Source organism: Otolemur garnettii, unplaced genomic scaffold (genome assembly GCF_000181295.1).
Source record: "Otolemur garnettii isolate 467f Iridium unplaced genomic scaffold, OtoGar3 scaffold00023, whole genome shotgun sequence".
NCBI lineage: Eukaryota > Metazoa > Chordata > Mammalia > Primates > Galagidae > Otolemur > Otolemur garnettii.
Window position 1 is genome coordinate 10,098,213 of NW_003852418.1, and position 11,283 is coordinate 10,109,495.

Below are 11,283 nucleotides of genomic sequence, written 5' to 3' on the forward strand. Positions count from 1 at the left end.
TCCTTTTCTTTCCCCTTTATATTACATTAGGGCATGCTCTAGTTTGCCGTTAAGTTACCGTTGTGGGTAAATTATATTATTCATGGATTTCCATTTCAGAATAGTAGAAAGTCATCATAAAATAATCATCATAAAATACAGTTGAGTCAGGCAGAGCTGAGGACCACTGTTCCCAGGGAACTCTGCTGTGGATCTCTGCTGTGTGACACAGAATCAGGTTTTTCACCTTTTTCCCAGTAATACAGCATCTTCCTTTTGCTTTGGAGAATATTTGCCGGTCTTGGCCTGCCTGCCTCAGTTGTCCTTCTAGCTCTTCCCACACGGGGCCTTTCTGTTTAGTTGCTGGGTAAAGGCTGCTTCTTGTCCCCCAGTATTCACCCCTTCTCTCTGAGTGTGACTTTTAGCTGGGTACTTGGTCTCCCAGGCTACAGACTGTTTCCCCAACTCCCCTGCAGCTGGGTGTGCCATGTGACCATGTTCTAACCAAAGGTACCCAAGGCGGGCTCGGCGCCCGTAGCTCAGTGGTTAGGGCACCGGCTACATACACCGAGGCTGGCGGGTTCAAACTCAGCCAGGGCCTTCTAAACAACAATGACAACTACAACAACAACCAAAAAATAGCCAGGCGTTGTGGCAGGCGCCTGGAGTCCCAGCTACTTGGGAGGCTGAGGCAAGAGAATCGCTTAAGCCCAAGACTTTGAGGTTGCTGTGAGCTGTGACACCACAGGACTCTACTGTGGGGGGACCTAGTCAGACTCTGTCTTAAAGGTAACCCAAGGAGAAGAAAGAGGAGCAACCTACAGCTTTTATCCTTCAAGACTGAAGATAAGAGGCAGCCCCTCTGCCTTCCTGCTGGCTGGATGCTGGGCATGGGAGACACGCACCTTGGAGTTTGTTGTCAAAGATCACAGCCTAGGGATTGCTGTGAGCAGGGCCCTCAGCTCCTTCTCTATTGCTCTACTGTCCCTGGAAATTCATGAATAATATAATTTACCCACTAGTTCTGATTGTACAGAAAAGAAAAAAACCTTCTTTTCATTTTTTTATTTTTCAGACCGAGTGTCACTCTGTTGCCCTGGGAAGAGTGCTGTGGTGTCATCATAGCTCACAGCAACCTCAAACTCTTGGGCTCCGGAAATCTTCTTGTCTCAGCTTCCCAAGTCGCTGGGAGTGCCCACCACAACAGCTGGCTAGTTTTCTGTTTTTAGCATGACAGGATCTTGCTCTTGCTCAGACTGGTCTCAAATTCCTGAGCTCAAGCAATCCACCTGTCTCAGCTTCCCAACGGGAATAAACTTCTATGGGAACATGTTGTTATTTCACAGGTCGCAGACGGTGAGTGATCACAAATCTATTTCTTTCTGGATTCACAAGGAGACCACAGCTCCCAGCCTCCCCACAGTCGGGCGCAGCAATGGAATCATTGCTCCAGGTCACCCAGAATAGACACGGAGGCCCCAGAGTTAGTCTGGGAACCACAAGCTGAAGGCATGGGGGGAGCCCACAGGAGAGAAGGACCCTAGCTCCCCATGCCACAGAGGAACCCCCTCTTCTAAACCAGAAACATTCACTTGAACCAGTACAGGAACAATAAACAAACTTTTAATTGGTCAGGCCACTGAAAGTTTAGGGTTTGTTCAATACCTTGTGTGACCCTAATTAATTCATGCTTCTGTCCCAGAAGCTAAATCTACATCCTAATCAAAGAGCTCTAACTGCACAAAGGAAAAAGATCTTGGTCCTACTGAAATATCCTCATAAAATATTCACCAGTGACGCCCTATAAAACTGAAACCAACAATTAACTTTGTACAAAGAAGCCTGTCAGCCATCCGTTAGTACAGCTAATACCTACCGCGCCCTGATGTGGGCACAGTGGCCATACGATGGAGAAGGAGCCCGCAGAGCTCCTGCCCTCCTGGAGAGTGCGAGGAAGACGCACCTGGACAAGTTCACACTGCAGTGGCGTTTAGGGGAGAAGGTGTGTGAATTGAGTTTTCGTAAAACAAAATTCTGAGTTCTTCTGCTGTGTACAACGATGAATGTTTTTGCAATGTAAACAACAAACCCCTGATTTCTCTTGTCCATCTCCTTCTGTAAGTAATTTTTAGGTTCTCTGTCTGGTTTTCCAGAGGCAAGGCTTTCTGGTTCAGCAAAGTTGTTTGCATGGACATTTTTAACCCACCAGAGACCCAGTGCCGATGGGCTTGAGAAACTCTTCTCAGAGCACAGGTGGGTAATTTATGCAAAAAAGTATATTGCACTTCTACTGTTTTCGTTCATTCCGAGGCTCTTCTGTCGAGCCTGGTGGTGTCCGTCAGGTAGGCACACAGAACCTACCGACGTGGGGTCTCCATTCTCATGGTCAAACTAGGTGTGAACGCCCAGAAGTTGTTCCCAACCATCCGTTCCAGCAGGTTTCTTCGGGAAGGCTCACCCTGCACAGCCATCTCTGGCTCTGAACCATCAGGTTCAGATCATCTAGCTCAGAAGTCTGCCTGTGTGCCCAGTATGGCCTCTGCTGGATTTTGCAAATGAAGTTTCCCAGGAACACAGCCATACTCATTGATTTCGGTACTGACCATGGCTACTCTCACCATGTAACAGGCTGAGCTGAGGGCAGGATGGCGGGAACCTAAAACGTTTAATATTTCATATTATCTGGCCCTCTTTTTAAAAAAGTGTGCCAACTACGGATCTAGATAATTAATTTCCTTGGCTTTGGACCAAATTGCCCGGGTTTGTGCAGTTCTGTAAATCTAATCTTGAGCAGATAGAGTTTCCAGTTGTTCAATAGCACTTTGGCTTGGAGACCACCGAAAGAGAAAGAAAACACACTTCTGGATGTTTTATATTCTATTCAAATGAATCATACTGAAAATAAAAGGCACCAGTCCGCTGCCCCCACCTTCTCATCTTCCGTCCAAGCTGAGGCTCAACCACTTCGCACAGTTCCAGAATTTTTGGTGCCTCTGGAAATCTTACTATTACCCTTCACCTTCTAGGGCTAAATTAGGCACGGGCTATGGCCCAGCAGGCTCCCAACCGGCCAATGGTATAGTTTTTATTTTCTATTTTAGAGCTCGTGGGGCTAACTAGTTCCCTGGTCTGAATGTAAACAGCCTCCATTTGGAGTTCAAACGCTACTACTTCCTGGTAAATGAGTTCTTTCACTTCTTTCATCCCTCTGTTTCCACATCTGCAAAATAAAACAATAATAACACCTGCCTCTTGATGTCATCGAGAAGACTGCATGTATTAATTCACGTGAACTGACCAGAGGGGCTTCTTATGTAGAGGAAACAGACCAGATATGATGGGGCTTTACTTGAACACCTGTATTTCTTCATCCAACTTTGGACGTGATCACTCGGCTCAATTTCTAGCACCAGGAAAGGCTGAGGTGGGAGGATTGCTTGAGGGCAGGAGTTTGAGACCACCTGCCTTTTAAGGTGGTTATTGCAGATATTGCAGACCTTGGCTTTCCTAGACATGAATCTGGCTATAGAAATGCAAAAGGGTCAGTGACCCTCCTTCAGGTAATCATTTCTGCCTCTTAAATTAGGGATGCCAACATATTCAGTCACTTGGCAGAAGGGGGAAGCCCATGGTGTTGTCCATGTAAACATTTGCTAGAAGAAAAGAAAGAGGAGGGGGAGGAGGGGAAGAGAGGGGAGGGGAGGGAAGGGGAGGAGAGGGGAAGAGAGGAGAAGAGAAGAAAATTCACAAGACCCATATTGTCCCCTGCAGAGATGAAATACCTCTGATCCCTGTGAGTCCAACTGACCACATTGGCCAGGAGTCCATGACAGTTGAGTCAGAGCAGTTTGCAAAGGAAAGTGATCCTCTTCGCTGTAGAAAAGATGGGAGTGCAAATTCTCTAAATCAGGGTTTTTCACTTTTTTTTTTTTTTTTACTGAGACCCGCAGTCAGAGATATGTGTTTTATCAGACATGGTGTAAACACAGCTGTGCACACACACACACACTAACCTACGGCAGGAAACAGTAGCCACCCTTACTTACTAGGCACAATGGTGTGTTCTGTTGCATGTTATCCTGCTCGATTCCAGGCCCTGAAGGGTAATCTCCAGGTCTAACGTCCTTCATTTAATTGCATATACTAAGTTTCCTTTGCCCCTGGCAATAGCATATTTAGAAGTTTTGGAAATCAGAACGTGGACATCTTTGGGGAGACATGATTCAGTCTCCTGCAGTGGAGTTGATATGAGGATTACATATGTTGGGCCCTTACAAATATACATATGTAGTCATTAATTATTAAATGTTAATATTGTGATTATATTATCATTATGGCTACAGAGTATTCATAAATCAAGTTTTAAAAGATTGAACCCACCTGTGCTCACTTCAGCAGCTCACATGAAAAACTGGAATGATACAGAGAAGGTGAGCCTGGCCCCTGCACAAGGATGCCCAGAAAATTCATGGAGTATTCCATATTTTTAATGGGAAAACAAGCATCATGTGTACTCAATACCAAACTGGAACCCGTAGATTAACAACCACATGCTTACTCACTCGAGAGAAAACCTCAATAAAATTCAAGTCAGAGGGCAGCACCCGTGGCTCAGTGAGTAGGGCACCAGCCCCATATATCGAGAGTGGCAGGTTGGAACCCGGCCCTAGCCAAACTGCAACAAAAAAAATAGCCAGGCGTTGTGGTGGTCATGTATAGTCCCAGCTACTTGGGAGGCTGAGGCAAGAGAATCACCTAAGCCCAGGAGCTGGAGATTACTGTGAGCTGTAACACCACGGCACTCTACTGAGGCCAACAAAGTGAGACTCTGTCTCTAAAAAAAAAAAAAAAAATTTCAAGTCGGAGGGAGGGTTGGGTAAATTCTCATCAACCAGGTACACTGCACACTTCCTGGGTGAAGGGCACAACTACAGTGCAGGTTTCAACTTCGCAAAAGTAAATTATGTTACCTAACTATACAGACCCCCTCCCCTATTAATCTGAAATTTAAAAAAATAAAGTTATGTTTGATGTGCATAGTCCTGACGTAAGCATTGTAAAAGCTACTCATGTACCAAAAACATTGGTACCTCCTTAGTATTTGGGGTTTTTTTAATATATATTTTTAATTATCTGAATAATATCCAATAGCTGCCTTTTTTGTTCTTTGTAATTTTGGCCAGGGCCAGGCTTGAAACCACCACCCCCAGTATATGGGGCTGGCGCCCTACTCCTTGAGCCACAAGCACAGCTCCCTCCTTAATATTTTGAAATACAAAAAATAATTGTGTTGGGAAAAGATATTGAATCCACTAGAGGAAAATATTGCAGCCGGATGCAGTTTGTAAGTAAAGGAATATGTCAGTGGAGTCTGTCTTAGAAGAAAACTGTTGTGTGACCTGTGTGCCCTTCTACTTCATTTTCTCCTCTCTCCTGCCAGCTGGGCAGTGGGTGTAATGGCTGGAGCTGGTGCTGCCATCTTGTACTCTGAGGTGACCCAACAAATGGAGGCCACGCATGGCTGAGAACAAAAACGATAAAACATGTGGCTCCTTGAGAGCTTGGTAGAGCACAGCCCCACACCCAGGCTTGGCTCACCCACCCCTAGCCCATCACAGGAGATAAAAATAAATTTATGTTGTCCTTAATAAGCTCCTGTTATCTGGGGCCCAGGTCACTCACCACAGAATGTAATTCTACTGATACTTTAATTTTAATCTGTTTCTCATAAATCATGAAAGATGTCAAATACACCAAGAGGCTACAAAATGAAATAAAAAAAAACAGTCTGTGTCTGAACACCCAGAGGGCTTTGTGGTTCCCTTTTTAATATATGGAATGGAAAAGGGAGCCAATGCAATCATCCGGCTTGTCCCAACTGGGGTTTCATTTATTTCTTCCTTTTTTTTTTTTTAATCATCTTTTTAACTCTCATGATCCAGGAAAAACAACATGAAAAGGAGATTGAACTCAGGCTATGAAGCCATGTGTGGAAGGAAATGACAAGTTCAAGGGGAAAGAACTCTGTGAGCTCTTTGCCTCCCACACCTTTCCCTTATCTTCCCTTATGGCCTCTGCCCTTCCAAGTCTCTCTCCACAATGGCTCCTCTGAGCTGCCTTCCCTGACCTCCTAAGAGGGACTGATCCTACACACGTGGTTCAAGGTCCTCCATTTGCCATAATCCATTCCCACTTCATCCACCATCTTTGGGGCCCCTTCTCTCCTCGCGTCCCAATCCACATGATCAGGAGGTGTACTTTCCCAAGCCCTAGAGATAAAAGCAAAGTCTTTCTCTGGGTCACAGTCACAGTGGTTGAGTCCATTGGCCATCGTAGGACCCAAACTGGTCCAATCAAGGTAAATCTTGAGACTTTCACGGAAGATATCAGAAAAGATTTTAGGGGAGGCTTATTCCAAGGCAACTCTTTTAAGCCTGAAGGGAAGGCTGGAAGTTCCCAGAGTTTCTGAGAACAAGGGAGAAACCTAAGGCACTAGTTGAAGCCCTGGATCCAGCGGTGCCTGAAGCCAGTGTGATTTCCCACTCCCGTACTTTACAATGTCACTGAATTCCTCATCTGTTGGAACCACTCTGGCCTATGCTTCCTGTCACTAGTCATACCTTCATCCAGATCTCCCAGAAGCTGCCCCAAGATAAGAATTTGAATGGAATTTGTTCATTTGAGAAGTGACGTCAGGAAGCTCCCGTGGGAGTGCAGCATGAGAGGAAAGAAATCAGAACAGTGTGAGCACCCGAGCAGGTGCTGGCCTTGCAGCTAGGGCTCCACTCTACTGGGGAACTCACGAAGAGCTGGGCTATTTGTCCACTAAGTCCTATCTCTTGCTGGTTGTGGAATATTCTCCAGGTCAAGAACTCCCCAGCCCTTCCCCCTGCCCAGGCTGAGCTCAGGCCAGCAGCCAGAGACACCCCCTTGACCCAGAGCTGCAGGGGCTTGTTACAGGGAGCCATTGGGTATACAGGATCTGGGACTCTAAGTACCCGGCGCCAAGAGCCTCTGTCACCCTGACCCTGTAGGAGCTTCTGTATGAGTCTGGGAGTCATTAAAACCGCTCTTGGCTTTGTAGTCCCCTCCCCCTCCCCAGAGTATCTGCTGAGTAAATCAGAGAATCAAACCCATTTCTGGCTTTGTGTTTCCTCCGGGATGGTTGGAGGAATGTTTCAGCGGGAGGGGAACTCAGGGGCTGTGGTCACTGAATGGCCCCTGTGACATGGCAGATGTCTGAGCTCATCTGTTAAAGGTCACAGCGCCCCAGTTAAAGTGGCGATTTGCAGGCGTCTAAGGGAGTTTAGGCTGAAGAGAGTGTGGAGGGTTCCCTCTGCTCTTCTGAACAGAGGACGGTTTTGTTTAAGGAGGGCTGGGAAGTCACCAGAAGTCCAGGCTGTTCTGTTCCAATTCCTCCCTTTGTTGTTTCCTTCACAAATCAGTAGGAAATCACTCTCCCACCCAACCAGGGCCGTAGGAATAACAAGGCTCTGGGGTCCATGTGGGGCTGAAGGGGAGGGCATATAACGTCTGCCGGTGCTACCCTTGAAAACAAACCCATATACCAAATACTCACCCTCCCAACCCGCCACACGAGGGAAGGTCACAGAGTAACACACTGCCAACCTGTAGAATTTTGAATGTCCTTTGGTCCAACCCCCAGTTCACTCAGTTATCTATTGAGCACCTACTTGTGCCAAACATGGAAAGTAAGTGCCATGGGGCTTACATTCTGGTGGAGAAAACAGCCATAGCCAACACGAATGGACGGCGTGCTCACCACGGGCCACGAACTGCCTGTCCGATGTTCTAGCCCAGTGTTTTTTCAACTTTTTCATCTCATGGCACACTTGAACCTGTATTTGAACTTCAACAGCACACTTAAATTATGTCGATCAAAGAAAAAGAGTAAAAAAAAAAAAAAGAATGTAGCTACTGTGCTTTGAATTACTTCTGAAAATATTTCAATTGTGGATCTTTAAAACTTCTCACGGCACACTAACTTCCCTCGCAGCACACCAGCTGAACATCACCGCGGTGGTGCTCGTGGTTTCCTTTCCTGCACATCCTTTGAGGACTCTGGGAGGGGAAGGGCCCCATTCAGCACCAAGGTTCAAATCACTTGGCATTCTGGTCAGTTCAGCCAACACACACACCCGAAAACGCTTAGATGCTGACCCGGGTGATGGAGGTATCTCTGCCACCTCGCAGGTGCGTTGTGTCACCGACAGCCTGCCCAGCACCCCCCATGCTCACCCTCATTCCTTGGAGTCCTGAATGCAGTTAGGAGCCACCTGCTCCCCTCTGCACCACATGGCCTTGGGGAGGGAAGCTGACCCACCCAACTCATGGAGCTCCTCAGAGGGCAAGCCCACCTCCCTTGACTGTGATGAGCCCAGTGTATACAAATGACCCCCCTGGGGCAAGGACATTCTCAGAGGCACTTGCTGGGCACTTCTGAGCAATGCCCGCACCCCCTTGCTCTTCTATGAAAATTCCAGAAGTGACCCTGCTTTTCCTGCTGGACAAAAACAAAGAATTCAAACAAGAAGGGGACAAAGCCTGTGGACAGCAGAGCAGAAAGGCGGGAGGAGCCTGGCTGCGTGAGGACATTCTGTAGTGGCCGATCACCAGAGCCTGCAGCCCACTGTGCTCCACTCATCGGGATATAGGAGCCAGTGCACCACGTCCCAGATTAGCCACTAGGAGATGTGAGGTTTTGTTAGCAGAGGCAAAATCATCTCAATTCATAATGCATCACATTTACAGTGCGTGACAGGGAGCTTTGAGCCAGCTTTTTAAAATTTTCGTCGTGGTTATCATTATTTGCCTTTTACTTTCCGCTTTTATCAAGAATATTCAGACCATGTTTGAAGGGTACCTGATGCCTCACTATAGCCACGGATATTGCAGACGGGAGAGCGCTAGCTTTCAAAATAGGGGTGGTTCTTTAATGATTGCGAGTGGGTTGGATTTTGAAACATAAAGCTGTTAAGAATGAATGAATAAGAACTACCACAAGTGTTTCCTAAGCTGATAAACCAACTAAGATGCTTTGTACCTGAGATCAGAGCTTTCTCTGGCTCTATGGGCCAGTAGTTACTTAAAAGTATCTCTTCTTTTCATTTCCTGGGGTCTTTTTGCTTTGAAATTAACTAAAAGGCTTTAAATTTTTTAGAGCAGTTTTAGGTTTACAGAAAACTGGAGCCACAGGTGTAGAGTTTCCATACACCTCTCCTCCAGGGTGACACAGCCACCAGGCTCCTTCCTGCCCCGGGCCCAGGGTGGCCCAGGGGACAGTCTCTCCCCTCCCCATCACCTTCAGCATGCACCTGTGCAGGGGGGTGGGGAGGTGGGTCCTTCAGCTCAATTTCCCCCTTCAGGCTCCATCTCACTCTCCTGCTGTCTCTCTGGCAGAGCCTCCTGGTCCATCCCTTGGGACTTTGCCCTGACCCCTCATCCTCGGTACTTTTGTAAAAGAGGGAAATGGGAGAACCACTGTCCAGTCTAAGATCCCCAAAGCGGGCAAGGTTCAGGCCACAGGGACCCCAGTTACACTGAAGAGACTCCGGTGTGCTCCCACTTAATAGGCTCAATGTAAGGGTGTATGGCACACCTCTTGGGTGAGGGACACATTACAATAGGGACTCTACCAACAAATGCAAACATTGTAACCTAATTGTTTGTACCCTCCCATTAGCCTAAAATAAAAAGAGAGAGAGAGAGAGAGAGACTCTAACCGGTTCAGTGGTGATGACGGGGGTACCAAATGCCCAAGGTAACAGTTATTTCTGTTTTTCTTTGTAATTAGGTTTTAAGGGTTTTTGTTTGTTTTTTGCAGTTTTGGCTGGGGCTGGGCTTGAACCCACCACCCCCGGTATATGAGGCCAGCGCCCTACTCCTTGAGCCACAGGCACCGCCCTAGGTTTTAGATTTAAAGAATTGAGTAGAAAACACAGAGGGTGCCACAATTGCCCCTCTCTGTAACATCCGGCATTAGTGTGGCACATTTGTTACAACTGATGAGCCCAATATGGATCCATGATCAGGACGGCCCAGAGTGTCTATCAGGGTTCTCATTCATGTTGTACGTTCGGTGGGTTTTGACAAGCGTTTAATGCTGGGCGTCCATCATTGCCGCATCACACAGAGCAGTCCACTGCCCTCCACAGCCCCTCTGCTCCCCCCACCCCGTTCCTCTTCTTCTCCCCAAGCCCCTAGCAACCACTGAGCTTTTCACCATCTCTATAGTTTTGCCTTTTACAACTCTGCCCACCTGACCATAAGCAATCAAAGTGTGAAAAGTAAAAGTTGTAATCACACTTTCCCTTAGGTCGTTGTTTGTGCATGAGGGGAACACGAAGAGACGAGACGGAGAGAGAAGGAGAAAAGCACAGCTCACCTGAACAAATTCATCCCCTCCCACATTTTTGTATTTGTTAAACATCCTCAGATCCCCTCCCAGGGACGCGATGTGATGGAGGTACGATGGCATCGGTGGCTTTAGTCCTGAGACTCATGCTGAGGGAACGCTTTGATTTTAATGCTTATCATTTTAACTATATCCTATTTCCTATAGATTTCTCAATGTAATTCCCAACGTAATCCTTTTAATTTTTTTTTTCTTTTTTGCAGAGAAAATAGAACTGGTCTTGTGGTTCCTCCCAGGGACCCCATCCGTGCCCGCAGCCCCAGACTCACTCCAGCCAGGAAGGAGCGAGGCTGCGTTCAATATAAATGCAAAGAGCTCCAGACATTCCTGATTATCTGTGCTGTGCATGAATAGAGACAGCAGCTTGCAAGTGGGCAGGACTTGGCGGGGAGGCCCCGCCGCAGATCCACAGCCACACACACCAACACGCTCCGACAAAGCGCCTGTGAAATCGGCCTTCAGTCGCTAATTTCACACTCCGGGGACAGAGCCGCGAAGCGCTCCGAGCACATAATTCTCATTTTAATAACAGTTTCCTTAACCTCAGACACTCTGTATGGCGTTTTTTTGCCACCTTTTGAAAAATTTAAAAGGCTCAATTCCTTTAAGGTTAAATCTCAGGTTGGCTTTTGCTTAATCATCTCTTTCATTTGGTGACTTTACAAACAGCGGCGATCTTATTTTGTCTGTAATTATTTTGCAAAGCTTTCTCTGGCTCAGTGGCATTTTTAAAAATCAAAATGAGTCATTCGCACGTCCTACATTCATTAGTCTCCCCTTCTGCAGCTTTCTAAATAATGTAGGTACCTGGGATGCTTCTGTGATGAGCAGGGAATACATTTGAAATGTCCTGCTAAAATATGCTTTTC

The 11,283-nt window shown here is 46.9% G+C and overlaps 1 non-coding gene across 1 annotated transcript; it reads left to right on the plus strand.

The window, feature by feature from the left end:
* The first annotated feature begins 4,361 nt into the window (after window positions 1-4,361).
* LOC111724502 lies at window positions 4,362-4,467 on the plus strand. The gene has a single exon (XR_002772797.1). It is a non-coding gene; the product is annotated as a U6 spliceosomal RNA (small nuclear RNA).
* Window positions 4,468-11,283: the final 6,816 nt, after the last annotated feature.